Here is a 21,089-nt window from a genome sequence, read left to right as displayed (position 1 = left end):
AACAGATCCAATATATAGGTTGAGAGGCGGTAGATTTAAAACTGAGATGAGGAGGAACGACTTCTCGCAGAGAGTCGTGAATTTGTGGAATGCATTGCCCCGTAACGCGGTGGATTCTGAATCTTTAAATGGTTTCAAGAAGGAGACAGATATATTCCTGATAATAAAAGGGATGAGGGGATATTGGAACAGGTAGGGAGGTGGATTTGAGAACAGGGAGAGATCAGTCATGAACTGATTGCATGACGGTTCAGGCTCGAAGCGCTGAATTTGCCACTTCTACTCCTGACTCTATCTTCCTAAGTGCAACTTTCAATTTTGCAAAACCCACCAACTCATCACTATGGCTCCAATGCAATCTGCGTACATTACATCCACAGGTTCCCCTTCATCCACAGGTTCCCCTTCATCCACAACACAACTGAGTCCATTAAATGACTTAGGAATATCCCCATTCTGTGGTGTAATTACTTTAAAATTCTTTGTTTCCCTCATTTAATCTCTCCTCATTTACACCCGGCCAGATGCCTCCCCCCTTGTTATGCTGCTGGATAACACTTGTTTAAAACTTACTACATTTCTAACCATTCCCAGTGTTAATGAAATGTCATGGAGCTAAAATATGAGATTTATTTTCCTGTGTACACAAGCTGTCTGACTTTCTGAGTTTTTCCAGCATTTTCACCTTTCTCTGCAGAAGGCTGAGCAGCTTTGGATGGCAATGGAAATATCTTCAATGAACAACTTCGATGGACGAGGTGTATGTTTCGGGCCGAGGGTGTTAACATCCACAAACGTGCGAGCGATCTTGGGGTCACATGCCGGGCCAGAGCCCTCATTCAGCTGTTGTTGCGTATTGGACAAATCATATGTTTTATAAATGTATTTGCAGTGCAAACGGTGGGATTGGTTTACATGGGATTTGGTTTGAGCACCTGGACACACAGTGCAGGTAATCTATCAACACAACATTCACACAAGAAAACCAAGACATTAAAGGGTTAACATGCTTGTGGCCATTCACTTTATTTCTGTTCACCAGTTTAGAGGACCCCATGTTTGTTGGTTCAGGCAGCTGGCTGTGTGTACATTGTTATCCATTCATGGGTTGTGGATGTGCACCCCACTCGCTATTTCTGTTTTTCATTGTCTCTATATATCTCCCTCAGACTCTGTCAGTGTCTCTGACTGTGTTTTTATTACGTTGACGTCTTTTGCGCCTTGCTCTCTCCATTCGTACGCTGTCTGTATGTAACCGAGGTTCACTGGATTGATTTCTGCGTTTCTCCTGGGAGGAGAGAGATTTAATGTTCGCTCTGGAGTTTAGAATAATCAGAAGTGATCTTATTGAAAAGTCTGAAACTGGAAAACAGTTTGACAGTGTAAATGTTGAGAGAGATGTCCCCCCCCCCCCCCCCTCAATTATTAAGAACCAAAAAAAAGGTGAATGATGTAAGAAGAGTTTGGAACATTTGAGAGAGGTGAAGCTAAGAATTGGAAGATGTGAATGATGTAATTGATGATTGAGAGGAATGGATAGGAACTTTGGGGATTTTGTCGGTCGATTAATTGCAAACTTTGAAGTCAGAACAAGCTGAGACACGAGATGGAAAAACCATATTTGTCTCCATGCATTTTAGGTTATTGAAAGCACTGTTGCCCATGTGCCCGGCGAGCTCAGTCGGTAGGGCATGAGATCCTTAATCTTAGGGTCGTGGGTTCGAGCCCCACGTTCAGCGACGTTGTTTGTAACCGGTTAATAACCGAACGCGCTCGCAATTGCGCCACGGAAACTGAGACAGCTGCAGCCCACATGGCATCCTAAATCAGGGTGTCAGCATGTTGGCTGCAAATTCGACGCCAATTCAATTTTCACCAAACCTGACGCAGAAGGACCAAATGATGGCATCGTTTACAAATCTGAACATGCATATTTTCCTATTTTACCCCACAGTGTTACTGTGTGTCATGGTGAATCCCTTCTCCTAACATGGGAAAAGGGCCGTTTTAATAGAGCAGGGAGGGACAGACTGTTTCCACTGACAGTAACAGAGGACTGGGATTGAAGATCATGAAATGTTTGCATTTATATAGAACCTCTCCCGACAACCGCACGTAACAAAGCGCTTTCCAGTCAATTACGGGCAGTTTTAATTGAAAAAAAAATCAATTAAGCGCGGAAGGAGGCATGCGATTTGAATGCAGAAACGTCTTGACCTGTAGTCAAATGCTCTCCCCCGAAGCTACATTGCCTTAATACAAGCCCTCCGTTTTGTCGCTCCTTAGTGCTCTGTCTCGCGTGGTGTATGCTTATGTTTGCTCCTCTGTGTGCGTGACTGTGCTTACGCCAAGGGCGTGAACACGTTTTTTTAACATCACACATTCTATTCACTTACTTTATAAATCTTCATAATGAATGTACATAAGATGGCAAAGGCTTAAAGTTGCGAGATGAAATTGACCCTTTCCGTTATTTGTGAGTGGAGACAGCTTATTGACTGAGTTCCTGTACGTTCCATTGTGAAAGATGGTCAAACATTTTCTGTGATCAACATTTAACCAGACAGCGGATTCACTCGGTGTGACGGTGGGTTCCAGTTCTATATCTCTGATCACAGCATCAATTCATGTCACTTGCTGTGAACCAATATTTCTAATAGGTTGGATGCTCCAATATTTTTAATACGTTGGATGTTTAATCTAATTTACTTCATTTTATATTTCATTATTTCATCTCAGATCTATTTCCACCAGAGGCAAGTCTTTCTTTCAAAATGTTCTGTTTAGGTAGAACATAAGTTAGTTTTTCATTCAGTGACAACAACGATGACTTTTCGCTGCAGTATGAAAGCGGCAATGACGTGAAATAGTCACACAAGCTGCTCATATGTTCCTCTCAATTCCCAAAATCCACCAACTTCATCACTGCAGTTCCTCTGTAATCGTTGTGCAGTACAACCACCGGTTACCTATTATCTGCAGCACACGTGACTGCTTCAAAGGTCTTGTGCATGATCTCATTCTGCGGTGCAAACATTCTGTAATACTCTGCTTTCCTGACGCTCAGGCCATGGACAACAAAGTACTTGCTCATTTATCTCTTTTGAATTGTACCCGATCAGGGCCCTTTCCTGTTGGTGTGTTTCCTAGCTCCTGGGTTTCACTTGTTTAAAACTTCCTACATTTCCAAACTTTACCAGCTTAAATGAAAGGTTGTGGAGGTGTAAGAAGAGAGTCCTTTTCCTGTGTGCACTTGCTGCTTGACTTCCTGAGTGTTTCCAGCGCTTCCAACTTTCACTGCAGCTGTCTGATCAGATTTGTGTGACAATATAATATCCGTATTTGAGCACCTCTGTCAACAGCGGCTCGTTGGTCTAGGGGTATGATTCTCGCTTTGGGTGTTATGAGTCGCAAAACTGCGAGAGGTCCCGGGTTCAAATCCCGGACGAGCCCCGTTGTTGTTTGCGATGGCAAAGTCTTGTTCATTTCTTTACCGTGTGCTCTGGCAGGCGTGCGGTGGGATGCTGCCCGAGCGTTCCCCTGTCCGGGCGGAATTCCACATTGGCCCAAAGCCTCAACCCCCCTCCCAGGGTAAGGTGCCCCACAGCCTGTGCCGCCTCGCGAAAATGTCCTCCGTGCCGTTTTTCTACCGCGCGGAGGCGTTTCCTGTGCGGGCTGCTGCTGCACACCTTCCACTACCGCCTCCTCGCCTGTCGCCCGGATACACCTTGGCGGGCCTTGTTGCCGCCGGGCGGCGGAGGTCCCCGCTGGAGGTCCCTCTACGGAGGGATCTCCCCCAATTACGTCGGGGACCTGGGGTGGAGGGTGATGCATGCAGCAGTTCCGCACAACCGTAGGATTCACTGGTTCACGGGCTCCGAAGACTGCCCTTTCTGCGGCCTTGTGGAGTCCGTGGACCATGTCTATGTTGTGTGTCTTAGGCTGCACTCCCTTTATGTTTTCCTAAAGAACCTTTTATTGATGTTTTGTCTGCACTTCAGTCCCATGCTCCTGATCTACGGACACCCGGTGCGGAGAGGGGAGGGTCGGGATGGCGACCTCCTCGTGAACCTGCTCCTGGGCCTGGCGAAACGCGCCATTTACCGGTCCAGGCAGCGGGCGATCGAGGGGGCCGTCCATCCTGACTGTCTGCCCCTCTACCGCGGCTACGTTCACGACCAGGTGTCCCTGGAGAGGGAGCATGCGGTGTCCACGGGCGGGGTTGACGCCTTCCGCGCCCGCTGGGCACCGCAGGGGTTGGGGTGCATTATTGACCCTAATAATCACATTTTAATTTGATGTTTTTAAGTTTCCATTGCACTTTGATTTCTGTTCGGGCTGTTCCCCTCCTTTTTGGCGAGCTGCCCCTTTTACTTTGTCCTAACTTAATTTGAGTTTGTTTATTTGGTTTGACCTAAAAAGAGGGCAAACATTCTGTAGTACTCTGCTTTCCTGACGCTCAGGCCATGGACCACAAAGTACTTGCTCATTTATCTCTTTTGAATTGTCCCCAATCAGGGCCCTTTCCTGTTGTTGTGTTTCCTAGCTCCTGGTTTTCACTTGTTTAAACCTCCCTACATTTCCAAACTTTACCAGCTTAAATGAAAGGTTATGATGGTGTAAGAAGAGAGTCCTTTCCCTGTGCGCACTTGCTGCTTGACTTCCTGAGTGTTTCCAGCGCTTCCAACTTTCACTGCAGCTGTCTGATCAGATTTGTGTGACAATATAATATCCGTATTTGAGCAGCTCTGTCAACAGCGGCTCGTTGGTCTAGGGGTATGATTCTCGCTTTGGGTGTTGTGATTCCCAAAACTGCGAGAGGTCCCGGGTTCAAATCCCGGACGAGCCCCGTTGTTGTTTGCGATGGCAAAGTCTTGTTCATTTCTTTACCGTGTGCTCTGCTGGATGAGTTTACCTGCGGTTTCGTTTGAGAAACTGACAATACAGGGGATCCAATTACACAACGCGCTCACAAGTAATTCAAGATGTTTTCAAAAGTTGACGCTTCTTTTGGACATTCTCTTTATCCCTCGTCAACGATTCAGAGGACCCAATGCTTGTGGGTTCCGGCCGCTGGCTTTGTGTGCACTGTTATTCATTCATACAATGTGGTTGACTCCCCCACGCACTGTCTCTCTTTGTTTCTGTGTATCGATCTGTCTTTTTCACTCTCTCAGACTCTCTCTGTACCTCTATCAACTTTCCATACTGTGCTCTTATTTCCCTCTATTCTCGCGCTGTCTGTGTAACCAAGATTCACTGGATTGATTGCTGTGATGAAACAATTGCCTTTGGAGGAGTGATTCATTGTAATTACCCTGTTCTCTCGAGAGTTTGGAAAAATGAAAAGTGATCCCAGTGAAAAGTCTGGAACGGCGAGACTGTTTGACAGTGTACATGCTGAGAGATTGTTTCCACCCCCCCCCCCGCCTCACCCCCTCGCCACCCTACACCCCTCCACCGCACCCCGCCCCTCCCCCCCTACACCCCTCCTCCTTCCCCGCCTCTTGCTTGAGTCTGGAGTGTTTTAAACTGGGCTCACAATATCCGGATAGTACGTCAACCATTAGGACCGAGGTGAGGAGAGAATTCTTCACTCAGAGGCTTGTGAATGCTTGGAATTCTGTAGCCCAACGGTCTGCGGATCCTCAACCAGTGAGGATATTGAATACTGAGAAGGATAATTTTTTTGAACTCGAAGGGAATTAAGAGATTCGGGATTTGCTGGCAAATTGGTGTTGAACATGGGATCCACCGGATCTTATTCCGTGGTGGAGGAGAGTCGAAGGGAAATATGACCCACTCCTTCTCCATCGATTCTGTCCACTAGCAACAGCAACCGTGACAGCATTCCTTTTCTACTGGTAAATTTGGTCTTTGGTCCAAGGCACTGAACTGATGTTTTGTGGAGGCGTGGGATCGTATTCCACTGTTTTTAATATTTCATTTGATTTATTTTAAATTTCATGAAACACTTTTGGTCGATCATGCCATGGCTCAGATTTAATGCAGCAGAAAACATCTTATTCACTTGGACAAAAGGAGCCAGCAGAGACGATGTAAATACAAGTTGTTCGGGACAATTGGCAGGATTGTGGAATGGGATGGAAATTTAATCCTTATTTTTCAAAGTGGCACAAGTACCACCCCTGTTTTCGAGTCGGAAGTAATTTCAACTCCTCTTCATTCATGTGCTGCACGACAGCAATAGAGTTGCATTCACTGACCTGGAATTAAACCCAGGCCGCGGTACTGAAAACTCCGAATCCTCCGAGTCCTAACCACGAGACCAGCAGGGAAGGTGTCTGCCTGCACTTTAACCTCACCCATTTATATTAAATTTGGACTTTATTTTCATTTCAGTTTTTGTTTTATACCTGCGATGGGCAAAATGCCATGTTTAGATGGAACATGAGTAACTCCTTCAGCCAGTGACATCACTGTTTGCTGTAACCTGGAACATGCAATCGACAGTGAGGTGAAATAGTCCCACAGGTTGCTCTTGTGTATCTTTCCAAAATCCACCAACCTCATCATTGTGGCTCCAATGAAACAAACAACGCCAACATAGCAGCCTTGTATTAAGGAACTGACACGCAATTAATTTGAACTCCATTCTTTCTATCGCAGAATTTTGCAGTACTAAAAATACCATCCAGGTGAAAGTTTACCTTTCCCTCGTTCCACAGTAAGAAGTCTCACAACACCAGGTTAAAGTCCAACAGGCTTATTTGCAATCATGAGCATTCGGAGAGCTGCTCCTTCATCAGGTAAGTGCAGAGCCAGGTTTCACAAACGCGGTATATATACACAAAGACACAATTGTAAGATAATGTTTGGAATAAGAGTCTTTTCCGGCAATCAAGTCTTTACAGGTACAGACAATGCAAGTGGCGAGAGGGACAATCACAAGTTAAGGAGGTGTCAATTGTCTCAAACCAGGACAGTTAGTAGGATTTTGCACTTCCACGCCAATTGGTTACATGTAGTGTGACATGAATCCAAGATCCCGGTTGAGGCCGTGCTCATGCATGCGGAACATGGCTATCAGTTTCTGCTCGGCGATTCTGCGTTGTCATATGTCTTGAAGGCCATTTTGGAGAGCGCTTAGCCGGACGTCCGAGGCTGAATGCCCTTGACTGCTTAAATGTTCCCCGCAAGGAAGGGAACACTCCTGCCTGGTGACTGTTGCGCAGTGTCAGTTCAGCCGTTGTAGCATCTGCCTGGATTCGCCGATGTACGACGCCTCTGGACATCGTTTTCTACGTATGAGGTAGACAACGTTGGCCGAGTTGCATGAGTATGTACCGTGTACCTGGTGGAGAGAATTCTCATGTGTGATGATGGCCTCCATGTCAATGGTCCGGCACGTCTTGCAAAGATTGCCGTGGCAGAGTTGTTTGGTGTCGTGGTCGCTGTTCTCCTGAAGGGTGGGTAGTTTGCTGCTACCAATGGTCTGTTTGAGTTTGCGCGGTTTTTGAAGACAAGTGGTGGGGATGTGGGGATGGCCTCGGCGAGATGCTGATCTTCATCGATGACATGTTGAAGGCTCCGAAGAAGATGTCATAATTTCTCCGCTCCGGGGAAGTACTGGACGACGAAGGTCACCCTGTCGGTCATGTCCTGTGTTTGCCTTCTGAGGAGGTCAGTGCGGTTTTTCGCTGAGGCGCGGCGGAACTGTCGATCAATGAGTCGAGCGTCACATCCCGTTGCTACGAGGAGATGCACCTCATTCTACTGACCTTTGCCAACTTGCTGTGTTTTAACTTATAATAAAACGTGTATTGATAATAAAAACAGCAGACGTTGTAAGTTCTCAGTAGGTTTGTGCTCCTGTATCTCTGTTTAAGTCCTTGCATCTCTGTGTGTGTGCATCTATATCTGTGTGTGTGCCCCTTACTCTGTGCATTCCCCTGTATCTGTGTAGACGCCGCTATCTCTCTGTGTGTGCCCCTAAATATGTGTATGCCCAATCTCTATGTGTGTGCCCCGGGCCTGTGTATGCCCAATATCTCTGTGTGTGCCGCTGAGGCTGTGTGTGCCCCTGAATTTGTGAACGCCCCACTACCTCTCTGTGTCTGTTCCTATATCTGTGTGTGCACCACTCTGTGTGTGTGTGTTTGTGCCGCAGAGTCTGCGTGTGCCCCTGGCTCTCTGTGTGCCCCAGTATCTCTGTTTGTGTGCTTCTGTATCTCTGTTTGTGTGTGTGCCCCTCTATCTCTGAGTGTCCCTCAATCTGTGCGTCTCCCTGTATCTGTGTGAACCCTGGTATCTGTGTGAGTGTGCGTCCCTGTATCTACCTTCATGTGTGTCACTGTATATGCGTGTTTGCCGCGGTATCTTTGTGTCTCTCCGTGTGTGTATGCCTGTATATGTGTGCACGCGCGTGTGTGTGTGTGTCTGTTTGTGTGTGTGTGTGTCCATGTATCTGTCTTTCTGTGTCCCTCTATTTGTATGTCTGTCCCTCTATCTGTGTGTGTGACCCTGTATCTGTGTGCGTGCCCCCATGTCTCTGCGTGTGCCCCTGTATCTGTGTCTGTGTGCCCATGTATTTAAATATGCGCATGTATCTGAATGTGCCCATGCAACTGTGTGTGCCCCAGTATCTGTGTGTCCCTGTAACTGTGTGTGTGAGCTCCTGTGTCTGTGAGGTTTTCAGTTTCTCTCTGTCTGTTCCCCTGTGTGTGAGCGTGTGCTTTTGAGTATGTTTTTAAAGTTTGTGTCTATATATAAGTCTGTGTGTTTGTTTGGGTGAGAGAGTGTGTATATGGCAGCATGTGTTTATGAGAGAGTTTCTGAATGCGTAACTGTACGTGTGTGAGTACATGTTTGTGTTGAGTGAGTGTCAGTGCGACATTGAGACATTGTAAAACAGAAACATACTTCAAATTTGAAAGAAAATTACATTAACCAAACTCTCCATTCTGGATGCTATCAGTTCCAGAAACAGTTGAAGCAACATTGAGCTTCTGTGTTTATTGTGTGTTAGGGAATGGCCCACCAGTTTCACAAGAGCCAACACGAAACCTTCTCTGATGAATATGTACGAAACTTGTTGAGGTATATAACTGGCAGGCCAAATCGGAACAAGAATGGAGGTTGAACATTTTCATTCCAACACAGATGGGTTTTTTTCTGTATCACGGTAACTTTTATAATGTAGGCCAAGAGCTTCAAAATGGGAAAAGCTTATTTATCGAGCACGGATACAGTGTGAATAAAGGCTGTGAAGATACAAAATAATTTCAAGTTTGCCGACGACATCACTGTAGTGGGTTGGATCTCAAACAATGACGAGACAGAGTACAGGAATGAGATGAACAATATGGTGAACTGTTTCGGCGACAATAACCTCTGCTTCAATGTCAATAAAACAAAGGAGATTGTCATCGACTTCAGGAAGCGAAAAGGAGAACATGCCCCTGTCTACATCATTTTGGACGAAGTAGAAATGGTCGAAAGCTTCAAGTTTTTATGTGTCCAGATCACCAACAACCTGTCCTTGTCCCACCATGCCAACACGAAAGTTAAGAAAGCCCACCAACGCCTCTACTTTCTCAGAAGACTAAGGAAATTTGGCATGTCAGCAACGACTCTCACCAACTTTTACAGATGCACCATAGAAATCATTCTTTCTGGTTGTATCACAGCCTGGTATGGCTCCTGCTCTGCCTAAGGCCGCAAGAAACAACAATAAGGCATGAATAGAGCCCAATCCATCACGCAAACCAGTCTCCCATCCATTGACTGCCGCTGCCACGGCAAAGCAGCCAGCATAATTAAGGATCCCACGCACCCCGGACATTCTATCTTCCACCTTCATCCGCGGGAAAAATATACAAAGTCTGAGGACACGCACCAACCGACTCAAGAACAGCTTCTTTCCTGCTGCCGTCTGGCTTTTGAATGGACTTACTTTGCATAACGCTGATCTTTCACTCCACCCAAGCTATGACTGTAACATTACATTCTTCAATGTCTCGTTTCCTTCTCTATGAACGATATGCTTTGTCTTTTCCCTGTACTGTTCGCTGTATGTAATATACGTGACAAAAATAAATCAAATGCAATCAAAGAAATAAAATCTGCGCCTTAAAATGATTTCGTTTTCAATCTTCAAAGAATCATTGTGTAATTTAGTGGATTATATTGGAAACATTGACGTTTATTAGTGTCACAATTAGGCTTACATTAACATTGCAATGAAGTTACTGTGAACATTCTTTATAAGGATCTGTGTGTCTGTGTGAGTGTATGCGTGTGCGCATGTCTGTGTCTGTGTGTGTTTGTGACTCTGTATTTCTGTGAACGAGTGCGCGCCCCTGTATCTCTATGTGTGTATGTTTGCGCGTGTGGGCCCCTGTAAATGTCTTTGTGTATGTGCGCGCTGCTGTAAATGTCTGTGTGCGCGTGCCCCTATAGGATTAAACCTTGAAAATGTCTGACAGTGAATTACAGAGGGAAGAAACGTTTACCCACTCCCATTCTGAATGTGATTTAACATCTGATAACTGCATCGAATGCACGCATTGCAGTCTGAAATAACACCAACTTCAATGTCCAGACCATGTCTCCAATGGGTAATGAAGAACACAGTTCCTGTGCGGTGTCTGGTTATATAAAAGGGCGAATGCGCCAGCCGAGCTCCTTCTGTAAACTCAAATCTCGGACAATATCGTTCAATAGTCACACTTCAGCAACCGGTTCGCGGATGCAGCCATCCAGACACTGAACTTTGAGACTCACAAATCTGCAGTTGCTGTGCGGAGCCAGCAGATGGTGGTGTTGTATCACTTTAATGACAAGATAGCAAAACAGGTTTGAGGCGATGTTTAGGTTAAATTTATTTCCTTGTTTCCCCAGAAAGGAACCAACGAGTAAAGCAACGACATTAGTATCTGTGTCAGTGATATTCACAGGGAAATCTGGCCGAAGGATAGTGAATTTAATACTGACATTGGCATTCATCTTCTCACGAATAAATATGTCCATTAACAGCTAATTATTTTATGACCTATTTTATTAATTTAAAGTGATGTGTACTGTTCACATCCAGACTTATTAAATAATAAAGTTTTATGGTGCGGTGAGGTTTAAGGGACGGTAGGGCTGGCACCTCCTTTTGTTGTTGGAGGTGTGTTGGAGAAGATGCAATATGTCACAGTCACCAATCTCCCTCCCACTTTGCCATGGGGATACTTTACTCTGGAGCTCATTTTGCCCAGGTCATGTTGAATGTCAGCATTGAAATGACCCAAACCCAGAGCCCTTGGGAAGTAAATTCGATTCTTTTTCTATTTCTGCGCTTGCTGTTCATGGATTGATCGGAATAATAAAACAAAAACGGTCTCACTGTGCGTGTCTGACTGAGATGGGGTTTTGTACAGTACACCAGAAAAACACACTGTTATGGTAAACTATCTGATCACTGTTTAATAAATTTCACAATTCCAGTAAATGGAAATTTCACTACATTCTTCAGATCCGCTCTGAATTGCGTCTGGGTCACGGCATGAATGCATGTGTTGGTGCAGCAACTCAAGAGTTGAAGCATAAATCCCAGTTCCTGAACAAATAATGGCAAAATAACAGAAATAAATTCAACTTCTACAATCGCTGATGAAGGCAAAACAACAGGAACCCTGATCATAACAGAATAAAGTTTCCCGACATCGCAAAGAGTAAGATGGTAGATTTTCTTCACTTCTCTATCTCTTGGCCATTTGAACTTTCCCCACTTCTTTGCGTCCGAGGTCTACGGCGAACCTTGCTCGACAATAAAATGTGTTTAACGGTTGAAATATTGAACAGCAATAAAGGAACAGATGAGGTTTGGAGGAGAAGGCTGTGGAGGCCAGTTCATTGAGTGTCTTTAAGACAGAGGGATATAGGTTCTTGATTGATAAGGGGATCGGGGTTATGGGGAAAAGGCAGAAGAATGGAGATGAGAAAAAATATCAAACGTGATTGAATGGCGGAGCAGACTCGATGGGCCAAGTGGTCTAATGCTGCTCCTATGTCTTATGGTCTTCTGGTCTTTTGGCTAAAATATAATGCAGACTTTCAACTTCTACTCACGCTGGTGAAAACAATTCATCAGAATCTACAGAACAGAAGTAGAGATCATTGGAAAGCACACACATATATCCTCAGACATTTAGTACCAGAACGTGTTCTTTGCACTGAGCAGCACACTCACTGTTCCAATGACCACAACTGCCGTTTTCTCAATGTAGTATTTTATTTTCTGTTTCTGACAAGTAATGGCCACGAATCGATCAAAGGTGAAAGTGACAGTGAACAAGACAGAACAATCGGTGACTGCGTACAGCAAGGCGGCATGGATGTTGCACACTTGAGTATGATGCATGAAGATAAATTGATCATTAAATCTGATAGGAATTTGCCTCAATATGAGGTCGATGATGACGACCAGTACACACGCTGCTAACATGGAAATTAGGTAACGTGTGACACATTTGGAAAGTCCATACCTTCCGCGAGACAGGATAAGAATCGTCGATAAGTTCACTGTTACGAAGAGAGACACAATTAACTCCTATTTCAGATTGAGAACGGGAGCAGCGGTCTGTCAGGATTCTGGGGAACAGCTGAAGTATTTGTTTTCACTTAATCCAGCCTCAGAATAATATGGATTCACTGGTTCCGCTGAGACTGAGTTCATAGTAGGAAGGCACCGCATTGACGTAGCAAGAAAGCAGATTCACCAACAGATCAGATCTCCACTTTCCGGCCTTCTCCATATTTGTATTTGGGAAACACAATGATGCCAATGGGTTTGGACCAAATGTCCCTGGTCCGGGTCACTCTGCTGTGACTCTGCTGTAGACTGTGCATTTGTAGATATTGCATAAGTTGACTTGGAATTGGCTGTGAATCACAGTATTGGAAATTATATATATATATACTTTTACTGAGGTCAGGACCCTTTAGATACTAAGGCAGGAACAGTGAAAGTGGCTGGTGGAGGTGGGGACGGAGTGGGTGGAGCGAGGAGATGGGGGTGGGGGGTGGGGCGTGGTAGCGGGGAGGGGAGTGAGAGGGAAATAAAGAGCAACCACCAGGCGACAGTAGGGAGAATCGCTGCTGAGAAGAGAGAGAATTTTTCCCACTGCATTAACACATAAGGAACATGACGTTTGCATATAATAATATTATTATCTGGATCTCATGGACAAGGTAATAAATATAGTGAAATTAGACTCACCAGTCACACCAACGGAGTGGGTAGTAAATCCTTTGGACATCGTGACGTACCCAAATAGTACGAAGCTCAAGTGGAATAATCCAGAACATGGTTTATCGACTCTGAGATTCAATGATTTCTGGTTATACTGGAGACCACTCTCATTTTTAACACCGGTGGGCACAATGAAAGCATTGCCTATTTATGGAGTGAGGAAAGTCACCGATGAAACAATTAAACTTTGTGCCTACACGATTATTCACAATCGCTGAACAAACAAGATGAATTCAGCTTTTCTTGCAAAATACATGTTTATTGAAAGTCATTTGCAATCAAAGAAAATGACCTGACTGAAGACAAACAAATAGGTCCAAGCAGTTTGGTGAAAAATAGGATTATTGATTAAGACTATGTCACTGAACTGAAGTGAATTAAGACAGTAACGAATATTTCTATCTCATAATGTCAATCTACAATTTCAGAATTTCAATGAAACTGTAATAGTGAAATTGGTGCAGATTCGGGGAATAATGTTGATGCTTCTGCTAATAAAAGAGAGGTGTCAAAAGCAGGATGATTAGAAATATTACACTGCTGGTATTCAGCAAGAAACAGGTCTTAATCCGATAAAATAACCATCTACCCTTGTATTGTTCGCAGATATTATTTTATGGAGATTAATCCGTGCAAGAGGTAAATCAGGTGTCCAACCTGCCTTCCGAAACACATGTAAAATTTCCTGTACTTTTGATGATAAGTGAGGATGTGTCCTGAGCCCTTCACCCAACCTTACATCTTTCTCTGCATGCCGTGCTGCTTTCAGACTGTGTGGATGCAATTCCATCGATCTGCACGTTTTATCTTCTCGAAATATCTTTCACCTTCAATTCACTCTACTTAGTAATATTTAATTCCTTCTATTATTTTTTGCTCGAATTTAAAACAAATGTCAGTACAGCCTAATTATAAACCTGACAAAAAAGGACATTATTTTACATGAATTACACCCAATATTATTTATACATACCCATTCAGTTGCACAAAACTCTGGTGATAACTAGAAGAATAGAAAGGTAATGATGCAGAAACGGGCCATTCAGCCCATCATACATGCTCTGGATACAACAGAGACAAATGGAACTCGTGGCTCCGTCTAATCCCACATTCTATCATCTGCTTCGTGGCCTTGCAGGTTCAAGCCCTTCAGATAGTGAGCCCATGTTAGAAATAACGTGTATACCTTTGGCTATCGATATATAATGGGAAATGAAAATGTCTTTGAGACACTCCTGAGAAGGTTTACCAAACGATTTCTAGTAATGAGCGGGTTGTCTCATGGAGATGGTTGGAGAGAGTAGACATATACACACTAAAACTTCGAATAGTAAGAGGCGACTTAATGGAAGAGTTTAAGATCTTGAGGGATGTTGACATTGTGGATGTGCACAGAATGTTGCCATTTCGGAGAGAATCCAAAACCCGGTGGGAATGTTCCAAATAAGGAGTCGCTCATTAAAGACAATTATGAGGAATGTGTTGTCCCTCAGATCGTCGTATGAACAATCAAAGGAGAAAGATACGGAGGACATTAAGCCCCTCGAGCCCGCTCCTCCATTTCAAAACTTAATTCTAACATCAAATTTGCAGTCCACCTACACCTGATCACCAATCACGTATGACTCTGCAAAAGCTTATCCACATCTACCTTAAAAATAATGAAAACTCTGCTGCCACCGCTTATTGAGAAAGAGAGTTCCAAAACATGAGGACCAAAAATGCCATAAGAAATAGGGACCACTGCAGGCCGCTCAGCCTTTCGAGCCTCTTCAGTCATTAATACAATTGTATAGGGTGTTAGTGAGACCACACCGTGAGTATTGTGTGCAGTTTTGGTGTCCTTATCTGGGGATGGATTTCATTGCCCTACAGGGAGTACAGCGAAAGTTTACCAGGCTTATATCTGGGATGGCAGGTCTGTCATATGAGGAGGGACGAAGTCGGTTAGCATTACATTCACTCTAGTTGAGAAGATTCAGGGAGGAGTCATAGCAACTAACAAACCGGCACGGTAGCACAGTGGTTAGCACTGCTGCTTCACAGTTCCAGGGACCTGGGTTCAATTCCCGGCTTGGATCACTGTCTGTGTGGAGTTTGCACATTCTCCTCGTGTCTGCGTGGGTTTCCTCCGGGTGCTCCGGTTTCCTCCCACAGTCCAAAGATGTGCGGGTTAGGTTGATTGGCTATGCTAAAATTGCCCCTTAGTGTCCTGGGATGCGTAGATTAGCGGGATTAGTGGGTAAAATATGTAGGGATATGGGGATAGGGCCTGGGTGGGATTGTGATCGGTGCAGACTCGATGGGCCGAATGGCCTCTTTCTGTACTGTAGGGTTTCTATGATTCTATGAAAATTCTAACAGAGTTAGACAGGGTAGATTCAGAGAGAATGTTCCTAATGGTCGTGGAGGCCAGAAGTGGACCAGAATATCTCATCAGGTCTGAAGGCATTTTTGCAGAGAGACCATCAGAAAGACATGGATGTGATGGAACTTGGGAAAATAAATAGCAATATCTTGAGGAGTTTAGGTTTTACAGAGAAGGATTTGCTGGAGTCTTAAAGCGCATCCAGGTAGATAAATCCTCAGCAGCTGATGAAGTGTATCCTAGGACGTTGTAGGAGGCTAGGGAGGAAATTGTGTATCCTCCAGCAGAGATATTTTAAACATCGATAGCCATAGGTGAGGTGCCCGAAGATTGGAGGGTGGCAAATGTTGTGTCTTTGTTTAAACGCGAAAAGCCTGGGAACTTCGGGCTGGTGAGCCTCACATCTGTAGTTTTTTTTTATGTGTTCGTGGGACATGGGCGTCGCTGGCTGGCCAGCATTTATTGCCCATCCCCAGTTGCCCGAAAGCAGTTGAGAGGCAATCACATTGCTGTGGTTCTGGAGTCACATATAGGCCAGACCGTGTAATGACAGCAAATGTCCTCCCCTAAAGAGCATTAGTGAACCAGAGAAGTCTTTCCAACAATCAACAATGGTTTCATGGTCATCAGTAGATTCTTAATTCCAGAATTTTTTTTATTGAATTCAAATTCCACCGGCTGTCATGACCGAGTTCGAGCCCCGGTCCACAGAACTTAGTTGAGTTTCTGGATTAATAGTCTAGCGTTAGTACCACTGTTCTGGTCATTCTATTATAGAAAGGATATTATTAAACTAAAAAGAATGCAGAAACGATTTACTAGGATGCTCCGAGAACTTGTTGGTTTGAGTTACAAGGAGTGGTTGGATAGACTGGGATTTTTTTCTCTGGAATGTAGGAGGCTCAGGACGATCTTATAGAGGTCTATGAAATACTGCGAGACATAGATCAGCTAGATAGTCAATATCATTTCCCAGTGGTAGGGGAGTCTAAAACTGGAAGGCATAGGTTTAAGATGAGAGAGGAGAGATACAAAAGGATCCAGAGGAGCATTTCTTTTTCACACTGAGGGTGGTGAGTGTCTGTAACAATCTGCCAGAGATAGTAGTAGAGGTGGGTACAATTTTGTCTTTTAACAAGCGTTTAGAAAGTTACATGAGCAAGATTGCTATCGAGGGATATGGGCCAAACGCAGGCAATTGGCATTGGCTTGGTCGTTAAAAAAGGGTGGCATGGACAAGTCTGGCAGAAGGGCCTTTTTCTATGCTGTGAACCTCTGTGACTCTATGACTCTTTGACTCTATGGGATTGGAGCCAACGTTTCGAAATCAGCTTGTCAGAGGTTCAGAGCTCTGACGGCGGGTCATCAGGACTCGAAACGTTGTCTCTATTCTCTATCCACTGATACTGTTAAAACTGTTGACATCATCCAGCATTTTCTGTTTTTGTTTCAATAAGCAAAGGAGAGCGATAGGCTGCAACGTACTGACGATAGAGATGGTGTTGCAACGTATATTTGGGTGGTAATGGGTCAGACTTTCCCTTTTACACTGACACAAATATCGCCTAGATCTCGCTCCAAATCTCGGACTAAATGATAATATTCGCATTGAATCTACTCAGTCCCATGAGGTCACAGGAGCTGAACACAAGTGAAGAAGGTGGATTTTGCAGTAATGGGTTGTAGGATGAAAGAAATACTGTGAAGGCAGCAGCAGTGGGGATGAAAATGAACCAATCATAGAAAGTTACAGTAGAGGAACAGCTTATTAGTCTTGGCATATTGCTTTGAAACAACAGTTGTGATTACTTGATCAGGAATAAGAAAGAGACAAGTTGTTTCATACGAAATTCTATTTTCACAATTTGTCACCTGTCATTGAGCCTGGGCCTTGGCGGTTAAAGCCTTGAATCTGAACCACGAGACCACCCGCTCTCCAGCATCACCTGCTCAATGTTGCCTTGTCTATCATTCCTTGTGTCAGTTAATCCACCTTGCCTTGCTCTCTGCCACAGACCTTCACTTTTGTTGTTTTTACCGAGTGACTCCTGACTTTGCAATCAGAAAATGCTGGAAATCCTCAGCACATCAGTTGACATTTAGCAAAAACACAAATTATGAAACGTTTCCCTGACTCTGTATTGAAAAGCATGCAGAAATATTGCTGTCCGGTTTCGAACCCTCAGAAAGAATGTAATAATTGAAGTGGCGAGTTTGTTGTATGTTGTCAATGGCTGAACATATTACTATTTTGAAGCAGATTGTGTCATTTTTCAGGAGAATCCCTTTGGTTCAAGTGTGCTTTCAGCGAGCTTAAAAATAACAAAAGGAGCGTGGATAAAGCAAATTTTAAAACATGCTGCAACCTGCTGGTCTGATGGATAGAGTTTGACACTTTCACTGCTGTTTTGATTACAGGTCAGGATATGAAGATTTATTGCTCGTGTCCAAACCATGAAACACATTTCAGTTATTTCCCTGTAGAATGCAGGAATCCTGGTCTCGCCTCATGTCCTGCCCTTATTGAAATGAAGACCCTGACCAAGTTCAACAGGAAGTTTTCTTGTCATTTCTGGCGGGAGATTAGGAACCAGACGAGGTTAAGGACAGTTTAAATCGTACAGGCCCTTCACTGAAGCTCATTGTGTTTCTGACTGGAGAAAATTTCTCTTTGTTGCATGGATCACTTCTCTGGCTGATGAAATTCAACGTGGGCAAGTGCGAGGTCTTGCACTTTGGAAAAAAGAATAGAGGCATGGACTATTTTCTAAATGGTGACAAAATTCATAATGCTAAAGTGCAAAGGGACTTGGGAGTCCTAGTCCAGGATTCTCTAAAGGTAAACTTGCAGGTTGAGTCCGTAATTAAGAAAGCAAATGTAATGTTGTCATTTATCTCAAGAGGCTTGGAATACAAAAGCAGGGATGTACTTCTGAGGCTTTATAAAGCACTGGTTAGGCCCCATTTGGAGTACTGTGAGCAATTTTGGGCCCCACACCTCAGGAAGGACATACTGGCACTGGAGCGGGTCCAGCGGAGATTCACACGGATGATCCCAGGAATGGTAGGCCTGACATACGATGAACGTCTGAGGATCGTGGGATTATATTCATTGGAGTTTAGGAGGTTGAGGGGAGATCTAATAGAAACTTACAAGATAATGAACGGCTTAGATAGGATGGACGTAGGGAAGTTGTTTCCATTAGCAGGGGAGACTAGGACGCGGGGGCACAGCCTTAGAATAAAAGGGAGTCACTTTAGAACTGAGATGAGGAGAAATTTCTTCAGCCAGAGAGTGGTAGGTCTGTGGAATTCATTGCCACAGAGGGCTGTGGAGGCCGAGACGTTGAGCGTCTTCAAGACAGAAATTGATAAATTCTTGATTTCTCGAGGAATTAAGGGCTATGGGGAGAGAGCGGGTAAATGGAGTTGAAATCAACCATGATTGAATGGTGGAGTGGACTCGATGGGCCGAATGGCCTTACTTCCGCTCCTATGTCTTATGGTCTTATGGTCTTATGGTGTGATCGCAGATATAGAACTGGGACCACCATCACATCGAGTGAATCCGCTGTCTGTTTAAATGTTGATCAAAGAAAACTTTTAATCATCTTGCACAATGGAACATACGGGAACTCAGTCAATAAGCACCCTTCACTCACAAATAACAGAAAAGGTCAATTTCATCTCGCAACTTTCAGCCTTTTGCCATCTTCTGTACATTTACCAAGAAGATTTATAAAGTAAGTGAATAGAGTTTGTGATGGTTAAAAAAAAAACGCGTTCACACCCTTGGTGTACGTAAGCACAGTGACGCACACAGAGGAGCAAACATAAGTATAGACCACGCGAGACAGAGGACTAACGAGCGACAAAACGGGAGCTTAGAATAAAGGGAATGTAGCTTAGGGATAGAGCATTTGACTGCAGGTCACGACGTTTCTGCATTCAAATCGAATGCCTGCTTCCGCGCTTAATTGGTTTTTTTCCAATTAAAACTGCCCTTCATTGACTGGAAAGTGCTTTGTGACGTCCGCAGGTCGGGATAGGTTCTATATAAATGCAATTATTTCATGATCTTCATTCCAAGTCCTCTGTTACTGAGCCCAGTCAGTGGGAACAGTCTGTCCCTCCCTGCTCTTTCAAACGGCCCTTTTCCATGTTAGGAGAAGGGATTAACCATTACACCACAACAACACTGTGGGGTAAAATAATAAAATATACATGTTTAGATTTGTAAACGATGCCATCATTTGGTCCTTCTGTGTCAGGTTTGGTGAAAATTGAATTGGCGTCGAACTTGCAGCCAACACGCTGTCGCCCTGATTTAGGATGCCTTGTAGGTTCCAGTTGTGTCAGTCTCTGTGGCGCAATTGGTTAGCGCGTTCGGCTGTTAACCGGGAGGTTGATGGTTCGAGACCATCCAGGGACGGGGCTTTCAGTATTTTTTCCACTCCATCTGCTTTCATTGTCTCTCGGTTTTTGAGTGTCACTGAGTCCTTGGGCAACATTTTTTAAAAAACTTATCGTGTGTTTCTGCCTCTACTGTTAGCCGACGTTAGTTTATTGAACATTTATCTCTGACATATTATTTGTAACAATTTATATATTTCAAATATTATTAAACTCAATAATTGAACTCGAAACTTTAACCTATGTTTGATCTTGGGTTTCCATTTTCCTGCCCATTCCTCTTCTTTCTCAGATAGATCAGGAATCTGTCCGTCCCAACCTGAAATGTGTTCAATGAGGGAAATACACAGCAAGACGGCAAAGATCAGTGGAATGAGGACTGAGTTAAACTTTCACCAGAATGCTGCTTTTATAATTGAAAAGTCCTGAGATTGAGAGCAGAGAGTTCACATTTGAGGCGTTTCAGTTCTTTGAGAGATGAATGCCTGCCGTGTTTTACAAGGTAAGTTTTCACAGGATCAGTAATGATGAGGTTGGTGGGTTTTGGAAATTGAAAGTTACATGTGAACAGCTTGTGGGACTATTTCATTTATCATTGCCGTCTTGCCGTTTGATGTTCTGATAAAACCTGTATTTATAATACAAGCATGAGATGGTGGAAATTCTCAGCAGGTTTGGCAGAATCTGTGCACACGCATCAAATTCTAAACACTTCCATGTGTCACCTGTGTTCCTGAAGTATACTGATCCTTGTGTTCAAAAAAAGTTGATAAAAACTTTTCAAAGCAGCTGCCCATCTCTAAGTGTTATTAAATATCAAGGAATCACATTATCTCACAGCCATGTGGCATTTACACTCCCCCAATGCTTGAATAATATTCTGCAACTGCATTCATGGAGAAAGAGATAAAATTCGGGACAAATGTTATTTTCTGAATCTTATGTTAGATCAATGACTCTGCCACATGGCTAAGGTTTGCAACCGAATTATATTTCAACAAAACAAGGATTTAAATTGCAATCAGACTGCACGGTTTGATATTCTCG

The 21,089-nt window shown here is 44.0% G+C and overlaps 1 protein-coding gene and 3 non-coding genes across 4 annotated transcripts in view; 3 read left to right on the top strand and 1 right to left on the bottom strand.

The window, feature by feature from the left end:
* LOC144483888 (uncharacterized) overlaps nucleotides 1-21,089 on the bottom strand; it is a 435,358-nt gene that overhangs the window by 196,058 nt on the left and 218,211 nt on the right. The window lies entirely within an intron of this gene.
* Nucleotides 3,364-3,453, top strand: trnap-ugg (transfer RNA proline (anticodon UGG)). The gene is given in 2 exon segments: nucleotides 3,364-3,399; nucleotides 3,418-3,453. It is a non-coding gene; the product is annotated as a tRNA-Pro (tRNA).
* Nucleotides 4,760-4,849, top strand: trnap-ugg (transfer RNA proline (anticodon UGG)). The gene is given in 2 exon segments: nucleotides 4,760-4,795; nucleotides 4,814-4,849. It is a non-coding gene; the product is annotated as a tRNA-Pro (tRNA).
* On the top strand, nucleotides 19,988-20,061 carry trnan-guu (transfer RNA asparagine (anticodon GUU)). The gene has a single exon. It is a non-coding gene; the product is annotated as a tRNA-Asn (tRNA).

This window comes from Mustelus asterias, unplaced genomic scaffold, assembly GCF_964213995.1.
Source record: "Mustelus asterias unplaced genomic scaffold, sMusAst1.hap1.1 HAP1_SCAFFOLD_84, whole genome shotgun sequence".
NCBI classification, from domain to species: domain Eukaryota; kingdom Metazoa; phylum Chordata; class Chondrichthyes; order Carcharhiniformes; family Triakidae; genus Mustelus; species Mustelus asterias.
Note: the sequence above shows the minus strand (reverse complement) of the source record. Positions and strands in the feature narration are given on the sequence as shown.